Raw genomic sequence first — 18,659 nt, forward strand, 5'->3', positions numbered from 1 at the left:
CTCTATTAAGAATAAGTCATATATTCTCTCAACCTTATGCTTCAGGAAGTGTTTTTGGTGTAGCTGTGTTCCCTCTGCAGTTGTATTTTGGCTGCTCTTTCCCTCAGGTCAGTCCTCTGTGGAGTTTCTCCTCGCCTTCAGTGGGGAGTGTCTGGACCTTGTCCACTGTGTGCCGAGTTTTAACTAGTTGTGTTTTGGCCTGATTGTTAAAAGAACCTAGATACTATTTCCCCCAGAGCTGAAGCTTTGCAGCACGCTATGGTAAGTAGTTTTAGTGGGTGCAGGGGATTTATCCTGGTCTTTTGGGACCTGCTGTTCCTCTGACTCTCAGGCACCCTTGTCCTTGTAACAAAAGCATCTGTAGAGCACAGAGGCTATGGGGCTTGGTGTAAGTGGCTCAAGCCTTTTCTGTGTGCACTGTGCCCTTCGCTAAAGTCTGTCAGTGGTGATGGGAGGAGTGAAAATGGCATCAGGTGCTTTATTTCCCAGAGAAAGTAGTTTACATCCACAGCTGTTCAGGAAGCCCTCATAGGATAGCAAATAATCTCTCCTCTTGTGTCCCAGGTTTCCATCAGATCCCAGCCTTCACCCTGTCTGTGTCTGAGCCATCTGCCCACCTGGCAGTGCAGTGCTCCTGTGTTTTATCTCAGGAGCATGGCTGTACCTCAAAACTACAAATTTTAGGGACCTGTCATGTTGCAGACCCACACTGATCCTCTGGGAGAGGGTCTCGTTATGCTGTGCATGGCTTGGGTTTGTCCAAGAAAAGGAATTGTACAACTGCACAGGGACTTGACTCTTATGGTAAAGCATAGCAAAAATCTGGCATCCAGGTTAGCTGCCCTCAGCAGGCATCTCTGGTCATTTGCTAATTATTGGGGCAGCTCAATGTTGCCCTGCCCCAGCTCTTTTGGCCCCTGAGAGGCAGTGCTGCCTCTCCCAAATGCACTCCAAGAAGGGGAACTGTCTTTCCCAGTGTGACCTAGGGGATCCTCAGAGCACACAGTCCTCTCTCAGGACTCTGCCCTCCTTGTCTATAGGAGCACAGCTACAACTGTCAGGTTTGACCCTGGTGATGGCATGGACTTCTAAAACGTCAGACTTTCAGTTCTGCTGTTTGTAAAATCTTGAGATAATCAGCCCCTCTCTTTTTCCCAGTCAATGGTGTTGGGGAAGTGTTTTTCTTGTGCAGTCCCCATGTGTGCTGCTTTATTTCTCTCTGTCTTTCTCTTTCTCTCTCTTTCCTCTCTCTGTGATCCAGGCTTCCTCCCCACTGTAGTACCTCTGATTCTTTTCTTCCCAAATCATATCACCGCACCTCCTACCTTCCACAATATGGCCTCTTTTCTCACTCTAGTTGTATAATTTGTTCTCTCAGTCCTTAGCTCGATTTCCTGGGTATTCAGAATGATTTGATAATTATCTAGCTGTTTGGGGATGAGGAAAGCATAAGGTCCTCTTACTACTCCGCCTGCCATCTTAACTCCTTTCCAACTGTTCTTTAACTGTTTGGTAGAATTCTCCTTTGAAGCCATCTAGCCCTAGACTTTTGTTTGTTGGGAGTTTTTTGATTACTAATTCAATTTCTTTGCTGTTTAGTCTGTTCAAATTTCCATTTCTTCCTGTTTCAGTTTTTGGTAGATTATGTATTTCTAAGAATTTATTCTATGTGGTTGAATTTTTTTTCATAATTTTGTTCATAATAATTTTTCATAATATTCTCTTATGATTATATTTTTATGGTGTTGGTTGTTATTTCAATCCTCTCTCATTTGTGATTTACATGAATCCTTTCTGTTTTTTTCCTGATAAACCTCCTAGAAGCTTATCAATTTTATTACTTTTCTCAGAGAACCAGCTCTTGGTTTCATTGATCTGTTCTATTTTTTTTTAAATTTCTATATCATTTAGGGGTGTCTGGGTTGATTAGTTGATTAAGTGTCAGACTCTCGATTTTGGCTCAGGTCATGAACTCATGGTCATGAGACTGAACCCTTCATCAGGCTTAGCACTGAGTATACAGCTTGCTTAAGATTCTCTCTTGCTCTCCCTTTGCCCCTGCCCTGCTCTTGTGCATGCACACTTTCTCTTCTCTCAAAATAAAAACATAAAATTTATATCATTTATTTTGCTTGAATCTTTATTATTTCCTTCCTTCTGCTGGATTTAGGTTTTGTTTGTTGCTCTTTTTCTAGCTCCTTTAGCAAGGTTAGATTGTTTGAGATTTTTCTTGGTTCTTAAGATAAGCTATAAACTTCCCTCTTTGAATCACTTTTGATGCATCCCAGAGGTTTTGGACTACTGTGTTTTCATTTTAATTTGTTTCCATGTACTTTAAAAATTTCTTCTTTGATTTCCTGGATGAGCCATTCATTCATTATTGGCATGTTATTTAACCTCCATGTATTTGTGGTCTTTCCAGATTTTCTCTTGTGTTTGACTTCTAGTTTCTTAGCATTGTCATCAGAAAAGATGCATGGTATGACCTCAATCTTCTTGAGTTTGTTGAGGATTGTTTTATGACCTACAGTGTGATCTCTTCTGGAGAATGTTCCATGTGCATTTGAAAAGAATGTGTATTCTGTTTTAGGATGGAATATTCGGAATATCTCTTAAGTCCATTTGGTCTAGTGTGTCATTCAAAGCCATTGTTTCCTCATTGATTTTCTGTTTTGTGATCTGTCCATTGATGTAAGTGCGGTGCTAAAATCCCCTACTATTATTGTGTTATTATCAATTAGTTCCTTTATGTTTGTTATTAACTGTTTTATGTATTTCAGTGCTTCTACATTGGGTGCATAAATATTTACAATGATTATATCTTCTTGTTGGATTGTCCACTTTATTATTATATAGTGTCTTTCTTTGTCTCTTGGTACAGTTTTTGTTTTAAAGTCTGTTTTGTCCCAGAGCGACTGGGTGGCTCAGTTTGTTAAGCGTCCAACTCTTGGTTTCAGCTCACGTCATGATCTCACAATTCATGAGTTCAAGCCCTATGTTGGGCTCCAAGCTGAGCACATGGAGCCTACTTGGGATACTCTTTCTCTCCTCCCTCTCTCCTCTCTCTCTCTGTTCTTCCACTCTTTGTGCTCCCTCCCAAAAGAAATAACTTAAAAATGCCTATTTTGTCTGAAATTAGTATTGCTACTCTAGCTTTCGTTTGACATCCATTTGCATTTATAGAATTTTCTCCATTTTCTCATTTTCAATTTGTATGTATCTTTACATATGTTGTGAAATGAGTCTCTTGTAAGCAGCATATAGATGTTTTTTTTTTCTTTTTTTTTTTATTCATTGTGTCACCCTATGTCTTTTGGCTGGAGCACTTAGTTCATTTACATTCAAAGGAATTATTGATACACATGCATTTAGTGCCTTTTTATTACTTGTTTTTTTTGTTGTTGTTTCTAAAGATTTCTCAGATCCTTTCTTGTTTTTCTCTCTTTCATGTTTTGCTGATTTACTTTAGTGATATATTTGGATGTCTTTTTATTTATTCTTTGCATGTTTATTAGTGGTTTTTGATTTATTATTACCATTAGGTTTGTATATAACCTTTCCTGCGTATAGCAGTCTATATTAAGTTGATGGTCATTTAAGTTTGAACCCATTCTTTTCTCCTCTACTCCCCACATTTTATATATTATTAATTTTATATCCTTTTTTTAGTTTATTGACTGATTTTTTAGAGAAATATTCATTTTTGCGACTTTTGTGTTTCCTACATTTATTCTATCACTTTTGGTGTCTCCTTTCCACACCTAGGTTCCCCTTTAGTACTTATTAACAGGCTGGTTAATGGTCATGAACTTCTTTAGTTTTTGTTTGTCTTGAAAGGTCTTTTTCTCTCCTTCTATTTTCAATGATAGACTTGTTGGGTAGAATATTCTTGGGTACAGATTTTCCCCATTCAGCACTTTGAATATATCATGCCATTCACTTCTGTCTTGCAAAGTTTTTGTTGAAAAATATCCTGCTAGCCTTTTGCTTTCCATTTTAAGTTAATGACTTATTTTGCCTTGCAACTTTGGAAGTTTTTTTTCTATATCACTATATTTTGCAAGTTTATTACAATATGTCTTAGAGTGGGTCTGCTTTTATTGATTTTGATTGGAGTTCTCTGTGCCAAAATTTGGATATTTGTTTCTTTTCCCAGATTTGGTAAATTTTCAGTTGTTATTTCTTCAAATACATTTTCTGGTCCCTTTTCTTTCTCCTCTTCTGAGACTTTTATAATACGAATCTTATTACATCTGGTGGAGTCACTGAGTTTTCTAAATCTAGTCTCATTTTGTGTAATTCTTTTTTTCTTTTTTGTTTAGCTTGATTACTTTCCATTACTCTGTCTTCTAGGTCACTAATTTGTTCCTCTGCTTCTTCTATCCTGCTATTAATTCCATCAAGCATGTTTCTCATTTCATTTATTAAGCACTTTATCTCTTTAATATTATTACTTATGTATGTGTTAAGGGTCTCACTCATATATTCCACTCTTTTTTCAACTCCAGTGAGTATCTTTGTTGTCATTGGTTTAAATTCTCTCTCAGGCATGTGACTTAAATCCGTTGCACTTAGATCTCTGACTATAACTTTGTCTTATTCTTTCACTTGGGATGAATTCTGTGTCTCATCATTTTGTCTGCATCTCTGTGTCTCCTTCTGTGTGTTAAGAAATTCAGCTGTGTCTTTTGCTTTTGAAAGTAGTGAGTTTATTAAGAAGAGGATCGGGGTGCCCTTCAGTGCAGTGTCCTCTGTTCCCCAGAATCTGGCACTTCAGAAGAGTATCCTATGCATGTTACATAGGTCCTGCTGTTGTCACTTTTCCTTTCAGTGCAGTCATATTTCTTTTGTGGGCTGTTTTTACTCTCTATGGTGTTAGTGGGACTCAGGCAGGCTAGGTCTGAAGGGGTGTGACCTTCGGGGAACTTGGGAGAGGGGTGGTGGTGTTAGCAAAATTTGCACTGGGTCACTAGTCCTATGCCACATAACCTTAGGAACTGCAGCAACTGGGGGTTCTGTACCATGCTTATTAGGGCTCATGGCTGGGTGAGGTGCAGAAAGATGGCTGGGTACAGCTGCACTTGGTGCATGATCATGGCTGGATGCTTGCAGCTGTGCCTGGTGGGTTGACCAGGACCCAGTGCAGCAGCTGGGCATGGTGTTTTATGGCACCTGGTGGTGCCCTGTTGGGCAGGTGCAGTAGATATGCACATAGGGGCTGGTAGAGGTGCATGCATGGCTGTAACAAAATTTACTCTGATCCTAGAGTCCAGGCCAACAAGCTTGGATTAGGCTAGTTCTTCAGAGAACTTGTGGGCATGGAACACTGCCAGTGGGTCAAGTAGCAAGTGTCTGTGCAGCCCTGCCTCTGGCAGGTCACTCCGTGTTTATTCTGCTCCTGCAACTCCCCCATTTTTAGAGAAGTCACCCAACAAGCTCCAAAATCAGTATGAAAGATCTGTCTTCTGTTTGCCCCCAGTATTATGCAAACTTCTGGCTTTTTGTTGCCTTTCCATGCAGACTGCTCTCCCTTTAATGGCAAGGACCCAGGTATCACTCACCCTCTGGGTTCACCCAGTGCTGAGTCAGCAGACTTTTAAAACTCTAGTCTCCAAGTGCCATTGGCTTTATAAACTCACAGAATTAAGCCCCTCTGGTTTTCAAAGCCAAATGTTATAGGGATTATTTTTCCCCATGTGGGCTCCCTGGTGCATGGGCTTGTTTCTATGACCTCTCTGTTTTCAGAGCTCCCTCCCTCCTGTGAGTAGCTTCCCTCTGCCTTTCTGACCTTCCTAGATTTTCAGCTGCAGGTTCTTCTTTATATTTAGTTATGGAGTTTGTTCTTCCAGTCTTTGGATTTTTCTCTGGTTTGTTGACTTGGATGTGGATGATATCTAGCTCACAGAGTGAGCTCAGCTTTCTCCTATTCTGTCATTTTCTCAAGGTTCTCCAAAACTTTCCTATCAGCTATTAAATACAGCTTTATTTCCTCCTTTGAAAGCCTTCAAATATTTTCATGGCTGTCTGGTAGCACTAGATGCATGTGATACATTCTTGCAAGGAAGTAATCAAATCCTTCATAACAAAAAAGCAAATACCAAACTAGCAGCATTCTATGGTTATGAAACCTGTATTTTATTTGAGAGAGATACAGGGAGAGCATGAGTGAGGGAGAGGGGCAGAGGGAAAGAGGGAGATAGAAAGAGAGAGAGGGAGAGGGAGAGGGAGAGAGAGAGAAGAGAGAAGAGAGAAGAGAGAAGAGAGAAGAGAGAAGAGAGAAGAGAGAGAATATTAAGCAGGCTTCACACTTAGCATGGAGCCTGAAGCAGGGCTCAATTCTATGACCATGGGATCATGACCTGAGCTAAAACCGAGAGTCAGACGCTCAACCGACTGAGCCACCCAGGTGCCCCTGTGAAACCTATTCTTAAACTTTAAAAATGATATATATGCTGGTAAAAATATAATGTTCCAGCAAAAGTCATTGCCTGATTATTAAGCTACTACAACAGTACTATATTTATATAATGAAAAGTTGACATTTGGATAGTGTTTACTTTAATAAAATTGCTCACTGCTTCTTTCTGATTTTATCTATCTTTTGATAAAAAAAGTAATTCGGATATAATAATAGTTTGCATGGCATAATGAATGTGTGTTCCTACCAGTACATAATGCAACAACATGAAATTAATCAATATGTTTTTTTTTAGTTTCCAATATTGGGTGTTTGCTTTCATCTTGAGTTCAGTTGGTTAGTGGGATGACTGAATTTTATATTAAAATTCAATAAAGAGGGTTTTCATTTGAAAAATATTAGAGTTGTTCTTTAAACAAAACAAGCAAATGTAAATCATGATAATTAAACTGTGACATGATGGCTTTACTGTGTGTCTACTTATGAAGATTAATAAGGTGACTGCTAGTAAGTGCGAAGTACTAATAATGAAAGGAGAGCAAAGAGGAATTTTTAGGATTTGCATTATTGTTACCAGTGAGCCACTTCTCTCTAATAGAGAAAAGAGTAACGTTGCAATACCAAATCCTGTCCATCATAGTTTAAATCATAGATAATGCAGTATTATTACAAGTCAGAGTAATGGGATAAAGCAATCATGGTTGCTGGTGTGAACTGTGAAGTAACTAATTCAGGTTGTTAATTTTAGTTTTCTCTCCCCTCCTTTTAATGTAACATAAATACAAAGGAGTACACAGAGCATAAGTATACAACTTGATTAATTTTCATAAGGGGAACACACCTGTGTTTGTGAAGCCAGCAGCCAGATTAAGAATTAGAGCATCATTAGCACCCCAGAAATCCTTTTTATGCCCCATTTTATATACCACCACCCTGCCAAGGAATAAGCTGTATTCTGACATTTCTCATCATGTATTTGCCTATTATTGAGCTTCATCTAAATAGAATTATGACATATATAGTCTTTTGTATCTGGCTATTTTTTTATTTTTTTATTTTTTTAATTTAAATTTTAGTTAACATACAGTGTAATATTGGTTTTGGGAGTAGAATCCAGTGATTCATCAGTCACATGCAACACCAAGTGGTCATCACAAATGTCTCCTTAACACCCATCACCCATCTAGCCCATCTTCCACCCATCTCCATCCATTAACCTTCAGTTTGTTCTCTATTGTTAAGAGTCTCTTGTGGTTTGTTTCCCTCTCTTCTCTTTTTTACCCCTTTTCCCATATGTTCATCTATTTTGTTTCTTAAATTCCATGCATAAGTGAAATAATATTGTATTTGTCTTCCTCTGATTGATTTATTTTGCTTACCAAAATTCATTCTAGCTCCATCCATGTTATTGCATATGGTAAGATTTCATTCTTTTTGATGGCTGAGTAATATTCTGTATACGGCTACTTTTATTCACTATTATGTCTGTAAGATCTATCCACGTTTTTATGTGTAGCAGTTTGTTCTTTTTAATTGCTGCATTATAAAGTATTGTATGAATATATAAAATTTATTCATAGTAGGATGAATATATTCAATAGTAGAATGAATAAATATATGAAGTTTATATCAAATTTATTTATTCATTCTACTAGTGATGGATTCTTGGATTGTTTCCATTTTTGGGCTATTATGAGTAGTGTTTGAGTATTCATGTGTTTATCTTCCTATCTTTGATGGACATAAGCATACATTCCTATCATAAGATATATATGTTTAAATTTACTTTAAGCATTATAGATATTGCCAAATAGCTTTATACTCTCACCAGCAAACAGAGTGTGAGAGGTCGAGTTTTTTAACTTCATTATTAACATTTGGTATTATTCATATTTTCATTTTAGACATTCTTATGGGTGTGCAATGAGGTCTGTTGGAATTATCAGAAGGGAAAATATGTGTCTGCATAGAGGTTTTTAAATATAGAAAATTATGTTCAGTTAACATCTGTAAGTGATAACCTGATGTTGATTGTAGAGTCCTTTGGGAAGAACCAGTGCTCAGTGTCATCATTTTTCTATGTGGCAACTCAATGCCATTCACTTCATTTTGGTCTTTTCATCTCTCCAATTATAACCAAAGCAAGCAACTTCCAAAACTGATTCTATTTAAGCTGTCATTTTAAGCCAGCTCTGTAAGCTAGAGTACATCTTTGAAATAATCCTGAGAGACTAACCTGATTAAACCCAATTCTGAATTTTAAGCATACACTTACCACATTAGAAAGTTTTGTTGTTTTTTAATGATCAACAGGTAGGCTATGAATTTAGAGTCTATGGAACTTTTAAGAAATGTTAAAGTTCGATATCCTCAAGTTGAAATTTGAGCTACATTTTGCAATTGAATGTATTAAGAGAAGACATCACCATGGCTGCTGTTATCAGAGCATTGTTATTTTATTTCTTGTTCTGTATCCTTTCCCAGATGGTTTTTAAAACTAGGTGGCGGTGTAGAGATAGTTACTCTGTCAACCATCATTTTCTGATCAGTACCTGTTTAGGACAGATTATTTTTCATCTGCTTTAAACAGATTGTCTCAGTATGCTCAAAGAAAATGGATTTATAGAGGCAGAGAATAGTTTCTTTGGTATAGGCACCACTCAGGGTTCCTTCCAAGAAAGGTATGCTGTCCCCAGTCTCTGGTTATATTTTTTAGTTCATCATAATAAGTCTGTAGTTACAGCATAGAAAGAGATGTTTGGAAGATATATGGTCATTGTTTATGAAGGCCAACTCCTAATAGGGTATTCAATTAGGTCATCAATTAACTGTGAGGTGGCATTGTCTTCAGAGTCATGGAATCCATTTAGATTTTTCTGTCTGAAACTATGAGATTATTTATATTTCTACTCCATTACCCTAACATTAAGCAGTTGACAGTATTTTTGTAGAGTTATATTTAATATTTTAATATTTATTAAAATTTTTGAATGGATAGTACAGAATTACTCATTTTGATTTTACAATACATCAATATCTCACTGTGGGAAATTCATCAAGTGTCCTATATTTAGAAAGCAATATTGGTAGGCTAGGTCTACACTGTAATTCATTTTAAGAATTGATTATCTTATATGAAGAGGTAGGGTTTATTCCTAAAAGGACTTAATGTCTTATTAGGTTGGAAGAGAGGCCACACTGAAAAGCAACTCAAGAGCATTGGTTACATCATTCTGGGTTTATTGCGTGTCCACAAAGAATTTAAAAAGAGGACAAAAGTCTATTGTGTAATCAACCTCTGAGTGAATTGATTATCCTAATACTACAAATACTACTTCTAATACTGAAAAGTATCTTGAAAAGATAGAGTTATAACTAAGCCATGGATGGAATAATGAAATATATTTGTTTTTTTTTTAATATATTTGATTAGATAGATGGTAAGGCAGTGTGTTTTAGCAGAAGGAATAATGGAATAGGTGGCAGAAAATTTCTAGTTCTTGGTTGGCAGGGTCAGTTGCTATCAGTGTAGTATTATGAAAGTCACTTAACTTCTCTCGATCTTCGCTTCTTTATCTGTAAAATAAGAAATAGTCACTGTTATCACCTTATATATTCACCATAAGCATTAAAATCATTTGTAAACTTAAAGTATTTTGTAAATATAGTACACTATTATTAGGATTTTACAAATCTAGGATAGAGAGATTACCACTAAAAGTTATTACAGGAAGAAGGGACTCCTGTTGGGTGTCCAACTCTTGATTTTGGCTCAAGTCATGATCCCAGGATCATGGGATAGAGCCCCACTTTGGGCCCCACGCTGAGTGTGGATTCTGCTTAAGATTCTCTCTCTCCTTCTGCCCCTCTCCCCTGTTCATGCTCTCTCTCTAAAATAATAAAATAAAAATAAAATAAAATAAAATAAAATAAAAATTATCACTGGAAGAGAGGAAAACTTGGTTTCTGTTGGGTACACATTATATATGAAAACTGGTGAAATAATTGAACATAAAACAGAGAAACCATTCATACCTTGTGCTATGGTATATTATACAATCTTATTTAATAAGGTTTTGCACTATCAGTAAGATATAGTCTGATAAAGGATTTAATGCAGGACTATAAGAACAAAATTAATATAATTATAGAAAGTGATATATGATATAATGTAATAAAACCAGCAAAGCAAGGATATTAGTATATTTCTCTTCCTTTGAGTAAACATTGGAAAAAAAAAAACCTCACTATGCATTCTCTACCATTCATTCTTTCCCTTAGTGGCAAAGGAATTTAAAAAGTAAGTGTGTATATTAAAGGTTACCAAAGAAAAGCTAATGAAAATGTCATCAGTGAGATCATGTACATGTACTGGCTAGGTATATTTGACAACTGAAAGTCTATTATTTTGGTACTAGTTCACGAGGAATATCAAATACTTGCCTATCACTTGGATATTTTTAACTCAGAGTATTGTTTTGTTCTTGGACAACAGGTCCATATTCTTTTATGGATGTATATAAAATTAGTTGGAGTTATAAAAACAATTAATAATATTACATATTTTAGACACATACTATATCCAAATGCTTTTTACATCTTCTTCTCATTTTCTTCATTTTAAGTCATTACCAACTTTGAAACTGTTATCTGAGTGGTCAATATACATTCTTAATGTAAATTGCCTTTATGGGTAACCACAAAGGGCCAAGATCAGGAAAATTAGGATATACCATTCCAAATAACATGTATTTGGTTTTTAAGTTAATGCCACTGAAAAACCTCTGCAATATAATAATTCGATGAATCCACAGTAATTTAACACCAAATAAAGAGATTATATTATTGATCTTTCTGGGTTACTATATCTGCTTTTAAAGGTAAAGGAAGCATTAACACTGGAGACTGCAGCATTAATCATAACAGTGTCATTGTGAAAGCCTCATTGCTGTCAATTTAATTCTAAGATAAAATAAAGGATTAGCCTACCTTCAAAATCAGGTGGTTAACTTACTGGCCTGCAATGTGAGGTTTCCAGTTAGTTTCAACAAAGTATGTTTCCCTGTAGGAGTTCTGACTCCTAACTTTATAGATGCTGCAGGCATCAGATACTTGCTTGCATTGTATTCCCAGTAATACAGTGTATCCACATCTGCTGTGTATTTAAAAAAAAATGTTGCTAAAATAATTTATTTAAAGCATAGTTGTCCGTTAAAAATATACATATACATTAACGAGTCTTGGAGATGGTCTGCTTCACAGTCTCATGGAAATATCAAAGATGTGAAAGAAGATTTTATCTGTCTCATTAAATGAAGAAATACTTTAGCTTGTTTGATATTTCTTGATCGTTTATTAACAATCCTATCTCCTCTTAAATGACTACTTCCTAAATTCCCTTCTATTATGTTTTTATCACCCAAATAATCAACATGTTTTGCTTTTTTGATGTTGATGTGCGAATCAAATAATTTTTAAAAAACCCTTCCAACAAGACTAGCGAATTCAAGTTTAACATGTAAATATCCCTGGAAGATAAACTTCTCAACCAATTTTTCCCAAAGTCAATTTTGACACAATTTGACACAAATAATAGATTTTATGGTGTCAGTTTAAGAATTCTAGGGGAACTTTTTATAAACATGTGACTCTCAGAGGAATGTACTACTTGTCTACAGAAAAAACGTTTTGCTTTACCCTCTGTTTGCATTCATCTTTAGTTTAAGAAGCAGATGGGTTTTGAAAAACAAGAAGCTCTGGGATGGACAGAAAGGTAAAGAAAAGCTAAATCCATAAATGCCATGTAAGCCATCCAGAGGTCTGGTTGGATTCTTCATGCTTACTGTATTAGGGAAATTATATCAGAAGGGAAATGACACACATATTTACAGATTATGTTATCTGTATTTTTGACACTGTAATCAGTATGTTTCCCATATTTACAGAGAAATCTATTAAATCCTAACAAATATTTTGTATGGTTTATTGGGTTTTTAAGTGTTTCCTATGAATCTTATAAATAAAAGAATACTAAGTTAAAAGGAATTAGCTCCAAGAACAATCCCTGAGTATAGGGGGGACGTCAAACTTACTGTTTAGGTGATCAGCTTGTATCAAAATATATTCTACTTTGAATATAGTATCTACATCTCAGAATATGGGGAAATTGAGAGTTTCTGATGATTTATTCTTTCTAATATATGTAAATAGTTTAAGCATGTATTATAGATGATCATCATATAAACAGATATGTGTAACAGCATCACTTTAATATTATTTCATCTATTTCAGAGTAAGGCAAATATAATCTTCAGAATTATTGCTGGATATCTAAACATGGATTATATTATATATTTTCTTTCTCTTATTCATTACCTTTCAGAAACTAAAGAACTCATGTGATGCTCTCTCCTTCTTTTTTATGTCTTAAATACTTTTTGCAAAGAAATTAAAAGGCTTATTTCAGTAATTTACATCATGTGCCAAATTCACAAATAAGAGCTAAGAATAAAGTTTAGCTCTAGCAAGAAAGGCTTTTAAAGGGAAATCCTTGCATCTGTTCCAGTGACTTCCTCATAGTGATTAAGTCATTTCTTGACTCACTATTTCCATAATACTTTGCAAATGAAGCATTTTACTTTTTTGTTATTTCACAAGAACTAAAGAGGAGGTCATAAAAAGGGGAAGGAAGAAAAGCAAGTATAACTTAAGTTATACTGCCAAGTATGTGGTATATCATTCAAATATATATGTGAGGGGAAAGGTTTGTAAAACAAAAATTGTAGAAAATACATTTTCACAGTTTGTTTAAAGAAGAATCCACACAAGAAGTTTCTCTGAGATAAAGATGAAAAATGCACACTGGAGCAGGTGTTGCCATTAGTCCTGCTGTTGGGACTGATGGATCAGTACTGAAGTGGCATAAGGGCAGGGGGGCATCAGCCTCAGTAATGGAGAGATGTCTGGGGGAAAGATTGCTCTATCACAGTGATGGGTTCCTAGCATGTTATAAATCGAAGTTTGTTCTTTCCTGCCAATGAGATGAGCAGCCCTTTCTCCTTTTCCAAATTAAGTGTCGGACAGAGACGGGAACAAATGAAAACAAAAAAGTAAGGGAAAGTTTAATCTCCTTAATGTAAATCTCCAGAATCAATCTGCAGCTTAAACAGGAGGTGAAGAAAATACTTCCTTTTACCAATTCCTTCTCATCTCAGGATGCAGAATAGGTAGGTTATGATAGCAGTTTTCTTCTTTGCTTGGTGTAACTTGATTCTTAATTTAAAAAAATTGAAAACAGGGGTGCCTGGGTGGCTCAGTTGGTTAAGGCTTTGACCTCAGCTCAGATCATGATCTCCCAGTTCGTGGGTTCGAGCCCCACGTTGGGCTCTGTGCTGACAGTTCAGAGCTTGGAGCCTGCTTTGGGTTCAGTGTCTCCCTCTCTGTCCCTCCCCTGCTCTCTCTCTCTCTCTCTCAAAAATAAATAAACATAAATTTTTTTAATTGAAAACAAATGTTTTAATACATTCACACTTTTGGTTTAGCCTGAAAGACATGTTGAACTGGGATGATACTCAGAAGAAGGGACAGGATAGATTAAAATATGTAGAGCCCAGGTCTTGATTTCTGGCTAACCATAATTCTGTAAGTAAGTAAACCTGCAATTTTAAGCAAGGTACTCACCCTCCTTGAGTTTAGGTCTTCTCATAAGTAAACTGAGAACAGTAATATTGTTTCATAAGTTACTGGGAATATACATGGGATGATATGTAAAAAAAAAAAAACAAAAAACTAGCACAGTGCCTTGTGAATAATAAGTTATCGAAAAGTGTTAGTCTTTCCCTTTTTTACCAGGCTATTAACTTATGTAGCCAGCATTTATTTGCCTTTTCCTAGAAATGATTAAATGAAAACAAAAAAAACTTTTTTCTGATTATTAAAGAAATATTACTGTCATCAAGATGATATCAGCAAGGTTCTATATGTATAAATCACCAAGTTACCAAAATTGCTTGCACTTTTAATAAACAAAATGAAAGAAAACACACAAAATTTATGGAGGGATAATTTCCAACAAAGTATTAGGGTAAATTTGTAACATAGGCAGGGTGAAAACGTTATTATCATCATTTTAGCCACAGGTTGGTTAAGTGACTGGCCTAAAATACCATAGAGGATTAGTAGCAGAGCTAGAAATGAGCAGCAAGTCTTCTTTCTTTCCATCTAGCATTTTAGATTTTGGTTCATATAATTTGTTACTGGGCAAGCAAGAATCACATAGGAATTTTCTTTTTAAAAAAGTAAAAGAGAAAAGAAAATTAGCAGGAAAAAAATCATGCAACACAGACTTATATACCCCTTTTAAGGGAACAGGAAGAGCATCAGTGAGGATCCTAATTGATCTGTATGATAATTAATCATCATACTTGTCAGCTGTAAATGCCAAATTCTAACTTCTTGAAGAGCAGCATGTTGTTCCTTGACCTAGTCTATTTTGACCAAAGTCATAGATCATAACTTCCTCCTGAAGAAATATAACTGATTTCAATATGAGAATTATAGTAATTCACACACATACATGTAAAAAGAGAGAGAGAGGGAATCTGATTATAAAAGCAAAATACAGATTAGACAAAATTTGGGAATCTATATAAAGGCAAATATAAACCCCTTCTATTCCCAGCACCCATTGTTACTGCTTGATATTTTCTTTCTTTTGTGCACACATCTTCATATTTATTTAAACAAAATTGGGATTACAAAGTATACATATTTCTCCCTTCTTTTTCTTTTATTTAACTTTACATCATGATTATTTTTACAATGGTTTTAATAATCTTCAGAGACATGCTATTTAATGATGGTGTAATGATTTCTTATATATAATCTTTAAGCATTCTATTAATTGGGATCTAGATTATGTTTTATTTTTAGATATTGTTATTATCATCTTATCGTCTTGGCTTTTGTCATTATATCTAACATTTATTAGGTTCTAGTTATGTTCTAGGCACTGTGTTAAACTCTTAACATGCCTTAGTGCATTTAATCCACTTTTGGGATGTCTATTTCCTCTAAGAAATGGTCTTCTTCTTTCTTTTGTTCCTTCAATTCTTTCTATCATGGCATCTAAGTTGGTAGATCATACTTAAAAGGGAGCGTGATGGGGGTGTCGGGTGGCACAGTTAAGCATCCGACTCTTGATTTCGGCTCAGGCCATGATCTCACTCACAGTCGTGAAACTGAGCCATGTGTTGGGCTCTGCACTGAGTGTAGAGCCTGGTTGGTTCTCTCTTTCCCTCTTGCTCTGCCCTTCTCCCACTTGCTTTCTTTCTATCAAAATAAATAAATAAACATTAAAAAAGAGAGTATGATGTATTGGACCATCTCTTGCTTTTAACATATAAGAACCAAGGGAAACAACATCTAACTATTGCAGTCTAACTCATTCTAATGAACAGTACTGATATAAAAATACTGTGGTTATGTTTTCTTCCTGCTTGTTTTATGTGATTAGCTATGATGTTCTCTCTCTCTCTCTCTCTCTCTCTCTCTCTCTCTGTGTGTGTGTGTGTGTGTGTGTGTGTGTGTGTATGTGTGTGTGTGTCTTTTCTATTCAGGATTCCTTGGATGAGGGAATTTGCTTTACTTTGTTTAGTTAGAAATGGTGCAGATTTGGGTCCAGAGAAATTCTGCCTCACAGGTATGCAGTGTACTGCTAATTCCAGTTAACTATGTTAAGCATGCATGAGGACAATCAGGCAAAAGAGAGTGGATATCTCAGTATAAGCTATCCACAAGAATGGTGGAGTACTAACAACATTCCTTGCGTATTGAAAAAAAGTATTTTCCAGGACAAGATGCTAACATAGGAATTCTTAGTATTGCTTCATTTTCATACAGTTCTTTTTAAATTATTTTATCAGAAAATTGTTCATATTTTTTAGCTTGACTTTGCACACTAGATTTTTAAAAGTATTTGAGCATTCTAAACATCACAGACATGAGGAAACAAAGAACACATTTATTGAAGTGCAAAACTGGGAAACAATTTTCTTTAGCTGATTTTTTTTCTATTTTGCCCTTCATGAATATAACCAGTGAGTCTGATTCTGATTTAATTAGATAAGAAAATCAGAGGTTAATCAGATGTTGCCTCTTACCTGCATGTGCCATACCATTTGAAATAAGTGATTATTTTCTGTTACAATAAATATTAGCTATTATGAATACTTTAAATACCATATCCTATAGTTTATGTATATATGCTTTTTAAATATAGCATCTTAGGGGTGCTTGGGTGGCTCAGTCAGTTAAGCGGCTGACTTCAACTCAGATCATGATCTCATGCTTTGTGGATTCCACCCACATGTTGGGCTCTATGCTGATGGCTCAGAGCCTGGAGCCTGCTTCAGATTCTGTTGTCTCCCTCTCTCTCTCTGCTCCTCCCTGGCTTGTGCTCTGTCTCTCTCTCTCTCTCAAAAATAAATAAACATTAAAAAATTTAAATATACCATTTTATTAGAAACTCAGGTTAGAAGTGTAACAGCTAACAGTGGGAATGTTTTCTTAAAATAATTGATCAAAATGCATGAAGGAACAAGAATGCTCAGTCTAATACATTTTCCTCTGTACATACTTATGTGCCATGTTTAGCTTCAAAGTCATATTCTTTGAATAACTTTTTTATTTTCAGAACAGAATATTTTTTCAGAAAGTACCCATGTTATTGTGACAAGACTCATTAAACGTTGTGTTATTCAATACATCATTAAAATACATGTAGAAATTATTTATTTTAGGTTATCTGTATATCACATATAAAATGTTATTAATGTGCTGAGTTGAGGAGATTTTGCCTAGTCTTTGAATGAGTTTATTGTAATCTAATCTTTTGGGAGTATTTCCTTTCTTTAAGGAGACAAATTAAAATGAAATTTTATTTCTATGAGTGGTTGTGACAACCACATTTAAAAATGAGATGTTTAATGGAATTACAAATAAATGGAAATATATTTGCCTGCCAAAAATTAAATAGAAGTATTCTTTGACTAATATCAAAATCTAATCTAAAATAGTTTTAGCCATTTCATACAGGTGACATCTGTGCTTAAATATAATTTTCTATCCCTGTTCTGGTATTACTGTTAATTAATTACACAATGTAGTTGAACATTTAGTTAATAAATATGTCAGGCTTTTACCATAGCGTTCTTTTTGCAGAGTTGTGAATTTGCAATTAGTTTTAGATTTACATCATGGTGACAGACAGTGCTGTATAAATAGAGGTTAAACACACAATTTACATATTAATTTCATGATTCATTTAGTCAATGATTTATGTGGATATAGGTTGTATTTAATCTCTGTACTGTAGTTGTTTCAGGCATGATGAACAGAATCACTATACTGGCAGAGAAGTAATGATGAACTACGGGAAGTTCGGAGGAAAATAAGAAAAGTTTAGAAACACAATGATTCATTATCTTTAATACTCTCTGAGAGGCAAGTAAAAGCAATAATGGATTTTTAAAAGGACTACATCTGACAATCTTAAGAGTGGGGGAGGATGGAAATTAACCAGCGAGCACAGTGTAGCGCATAGTAAGGACTGCATCATTTGTTAAGTTGAAATGACTTGAATTTGGGGATGATAACATATTTCTAATTCTGGATAAAACCTAAATTAAACCTTAAGAAGTGTAAAGCAATTCCTTTTAACTGGCTTCCATTAATTAGCCTTGTTTCCTCATGACAAATACCCCTATACTTAATCCTCTTCTTATCCATTCATGTAGTTTTATTTTATATTCTTGGCCATATTGATACAATGTTAAATATAGATTACAGTAAATAAGAGATTTTCTTTCTGCTTATTTTTTGAAATATTGAAATATATGGACTACTGAAATAGATTATGTCACCTAATTTAAATTTTTTTCTAGTTTGTAGTGGACACAGGCCAGTTTTAAATTGATCTACTTAAAATTTTCAACATATTTCAAAAAAGATCTATTTAAGATAGGTAAATTCATGTATACTTTTCTTTTTGCAATATAAAACCTTGTAATTAAGCAGTTTAAATTGGACAAAACTTAATAATTATGGTAATATTTCTGGAACAGCTTATAGTCTTCAAACTGACCTCATTTTGCTCCTTTTAAATAGGGATCACATTGTGGATATTCCTTAACTTTAATGCTGGAAGGTTGACCTTATTTTGTTCTTCAGAAGGAGATCATGC

General features: G+C 35.1%; 1 protein-coding gene across 1 annotated transcript in view; it reads left to right on the top strand.

Annotated features, from left to right (window-relative positions):
* The window catches only part of DACH2 (dachshund family transcription factor 2), a 748,066-nt gene that overhangs the window by 119,772 nt on the left and 609,635 nt on the right, over positions 1 to 18,659 (top strand). The gene's annotated exons all lie outside the window — the stretch shown is intronic.

Source organism: Neofelis nebulosa, chromosome X (genome assembly GCF_028018385.1).
Source record: "Neofelis nebulosa isolate mNeoNeb1 chromosome X, mNeoNeb1.pri, whole genome shotgun sequence".
Lineage (NCBI taxonomy): Eukaryota > Metazoa > Chordata > Mammalia > Carnivora > Felidae > Neofelis > Neofelis nebulosa.